We start from the raw sequence: 4449 nt of genomic DNA, 5'->3' as shown, positions 1-4449 counted from the left end.
CCCAACAGAACGCTCCGCTCACCAGCCCGTCAGATTAGGCCAACGTCAGACGTGCTCGAAATGGAAAACGCCAAAAGACGGTATTGTCAAGAGAATCTCGTCTCCTGTGGCCCTCGCTGTACTCCATCAACAAGAGGAAACAACCCTGCCCTTAATGGCGCTCCGGTTGCCATGGTTATTGCTGGGGCCCTGCCGACCGGCAAAAGGTTGTTGCGGGAGACGCAATTTCGACGGAAGTCCAAACAGACAGACACACAAAACAGAACAACGCTGTCGTCTCCTGTAGCGACAAAAAACAGCTCCCTCCACAAACAGAGATGCTCCGCTCAGTTCAGGCGCCACAACCCACAACCCATCACCCTTAAACCCCCCCAGCCCGGTGTCATCAACCCTCTGCTAGAGGCCCGCCCCCCCCCGGCACCCGGGTCCGAGGGACCTGGAGCGGCCGGAGAGAGAGGGGGGGGGGGGGGGGGGGGGGGGGTTCACACGGGGGGGGGTAATGCTGGTAAGGTCCCCCCCCCCCCTCCTGCTGAAGACGGCCAGTCGCTCCGCCCTGCTAATGACGGTGCTAGCTCACGGTGCTAGCTCACGGTGCTAGCTCACGGTGCTAGCTGACGGTGCTAGCTGACGGTGCTAGCTGACGGTGCTAGCTCACGGTGCTAGCTGACGGTGCTAGCTGATAGCGCGCCTCCCAGGGTCAGGGGGGGCCAGCCCCCGCCAGGCAGCTGACGCGCGCCGCCTTCCCGCCAGCGCGCCTCGCTCGGACACGGTTGAATAATAACCGCCGGCCGTGACGGTGATGATGTTTGCTCCCCCCCCCAACCTCCCCCCCTCTCAACCTCATCCTCTCATAGTCTTCCTCTCCTACTCCTCCACTCCTTCACTCCTCCACCCCCTCCTCCACTCACACGTTCATCCTCAGTCGTCCTCGTCCACTCCATCTTATCTTTCATCATCTCACGTATCCCTTCATCCTCCTCCTCCTCCTCTTCCTCTCATCCTCTTGTCCTCCTCCTCTCCACCTCTCATCCATTCACCCTCTCGTCGTCTAGAGCTCCTCATCATCCTCTTTAGTTTCATCTCCTGTTCCCATGAGACCGTCCCGCCAAAGAAACACAAACATGGTCTACAATCATGTTATAGTATGTATGTATGTATGTATGTATGTATGTATGTATGTATGTATGTATGTATGTATGTACGGTATGTATGTATGTATGTATGTGTGTGTGTGTGTGTGTGTGTGTGTGTGTGGGGGGGGGTTCTGACAAGGTGAGGACGGGCAGTTATGTGGGCCATCTCCTAAGTGTGTAAACTCATTAGTGGAGAGTTCTGTGTGAAAGAACTCCAGAGTACACAAACACACACAAACATACAAACACACACACACACACATACCACAACACAACACAAGGATACAGACGTACTGTTTGTATACACATTTATCATGCAGGGAGGGGGTTATGAAGCGAGAGGAGAGACAGAGGTTCAGAGAGGGAGAGAGAGAGCCTTTAAAGAATAGTTATAGAGACATAACTCTCCAGTGTCTCCCCCACAGTGTATGTTAATCCTTAACCATGCAACCAAAAAATATTAAAAATAATTCCCAAAAATAATTACATGAATTACAAAAAAAACAACCAAAAGCATGACATCCTATCCAGCCGAACAAATCTCCCACTTGAGAATCACATGAGATTACAAGAGCAGAATCTAGTCCAAATAATATCCGTTTTTAAAGGCAGAACAACAGACTTTAAAGAGCACAGAGCAGCCTTCCTCCAACCACGGGCGTGGAACAGTGGCTTCCAGGCCGGACAAACATCAGACCACAGAATATGCGGTTCAAAAAAATCCCATTTCAATTACTGATCGAAAACAGTTTAATTTAATTTGGACACAAGTGTCCATTTGCCGACTTCAGTCCAGCTGGGTGGTACTTCTGACGCTGTTAGTGGGTTCCAGAGGCGGAGGGCCGGCCCTGTCCCTGGTCGACGACGGAGAGTACAGAGCAGTCAGAGGGGGGTATTAGTACCCAGGGGTACGTGGATAAAGCTAGGGGCTCCTCGAAGATTAAGAGTGATTAACCTTCCCAAACTGACTGGAGCCCCAGCACTAAGTGGGTTCAGCCGGGCGTAACAACACCGTAACAACACCGTTTTGTCTAAAAGTCAGTAGTCAGGATAGTGGAGAACCGACACATTTATTAGTATTTTTTAGAAAGCGCATCCTGGAAGGTATTTGGCCGGGACAAACACCACTGTTTGAGTCACTTGTAGTCAACGACCACCAATCACAGCAATGTTCTGTTATGCTCTCCATCGCCTGACGTAGAATTAGCCTACTTGCCACCAGATATCGGTAATACTGTCTGGTATTGATGTCATGTACATATGTGTATGCGAGTTCGCCTTCCGCTTAGGCAGCGTCACGGACCCATAGTCCACAGAGCACAAGTGCCGCCACACCTGACTCATCCCCACTGCCCACGTGCACCTCGGGTTCACCGCTAATCCCTTCCCGCCCAGCAGCGCTCCGGATCCATGTCACTAGAGCGCTGTGGGGGCTGGGGGGCACGGGGCAGAAGGTAACCCCGCTGGCTCCGCCCTCCTCCGCTTAGAAACAACCACTCTTTAATTAGCAGAGGTCTCAAAGCTCTCCCCGGAGGGAGAGAGGGCACGGTTGACAGGGGGAGAGAGGGCGACAGGGGGAGAGAGGGCACGGACGACAGGGGGAGAGAGGGGGAGGGGGAGAGAGGGCACGGACGACAGGGGGAGAGGGGGAGAGAGGGCGACAGGGGGAGAGAGGGAGAGAGGGGGAGAGAGGGCGACAGGGGAAGAGAGGGGGAGAGAGGGCGACAGGGGAAGAGAGGGGGAGAGAGGGCGACAGGGGGAGAGAGGGCGACAGGGGGAGAGAGGGGGAGAGAGGGCGACAGGGGGAGAGAGGGCGACAATGAAAAGAGAATAACTTGCCGAAATAAATACACACACACAATCACACACAAATAAATCACCACACACACACACACACACACACACACACACACACACACACACACACACACACACACACACACACACACACACACACACACACACACACACACACACACACACACACACACACACACGATTTGTGTTATTGGCCGAATATCTTGGCTTGAGGAGGTGCTTCAGTGCGTTTGAACGACCAGAACGTGACTGTCACAGAGAGACGGGGACCAATAACGGAGCCTAAAACTGGGCTTTGGAGGTCATGTGGCAATATATAAAGTACACGTTAACACACACATCACGTTTAACGTCAAGCGCTGGCTACATGGAATAATGATGCATTGTGTAAACTAGCAGGAGGACCTCTCAAATACAAACTTTACTGGTGATGATGATGATGATAATGATGATGATGATGATGATGATGATGATGATGAATAAGCCACAAAAACCGGGTCAACCGTAGTGAATTATGTGGTCCAATGCGACTCAGAGATTTCACATCCAGACAATTTTCAAATATTGAGTGTCATTGAGTCTATCCGTCCTACTTTCTCACATTCCTCGTTATTTGCAATTGCATTCAATTCAAGGCGTAAGCTGTTGAGGTGGTAATGTTTGAGTCCTTTGCGTGATTATTTCTGACACACTGCGTCTATCAATATTTAAGTGTGTGTTATGTATTTATTTCTCCCTACTGTGTGTGTGTATTTATTTCTCCCTACTGTGTGTGTGTGTGTGTGTGTGTGTGTGTGTGTGTGTGTGTGTGTGTGTGTGTGTGTGTGTGTGTGTGTGTGTGTGTGTGTGTGTGTGTGTGTGTGTGTGTGTGTGTGTGTGTGTGTGTGTGTGTGTGTGTGTCGTTGACCTGATAGGCTTAACTCAGAGCACCACTCTGATGTTCAAACAAATATAATGACACGACAGTTTTGCATGTCCGACCTTATACCGGGAATCTTTTTTAACAACCCTTATCACCCCGATTTGTGTCGCAGTATTGCGTGGCACAACATTTGGCCCCGCCCCCTAGCCAGCAACACAGCGCTGTGTGTGACTAGAGCCCAGCAGAGGGCCGCGGTCCTCTGACCCGGACAGCCTCCAGAGCCTGGGGCTCCACGGAGCCCTCAGCGGTTGCCATGGTTGCTCACGTCCACCTCCCGTATGAGCCGCAGTAGTAATAAGTGGAACTGCATTTCCATAAGGTAGTCATTCCATATTCCGTACAGCATAACAGAACATTGTTGGGGCGGCGGCCAGTCTCAGCCCAACACGCATTTACATTTACATGAAGGGCATTTAGCGAACGCTTTTATCCAAAGCTACTAACGCCGCTCCTCGCGCTCTCTCACACCGACGGCGGAGTCAGCCCCCCAGGGCGACAGCCAGCCCCCCAGGAGCCGTCAGGGTGAGGCGCCTCGCTCAGGGACACCTCGACCCTCACCTAGGAGGGACGGGGATC

Source organism: Gadus macrocephalus, chromosome 8 (genome assembly GCF_031168955.1).
Source record: "Gadus macrocephalus chromosome 8, ASM3116895v1".
Classification (NCBI taxonomy): domain Eukaryota; kingdom Metazoa; phylum Chordata; class Actinopteri; order Gadiformes; family Gadidae; genus Gadus; species Gadus macrocephalus.
This window is presented reverse-complemented; position numbering follows the sequence as displayed.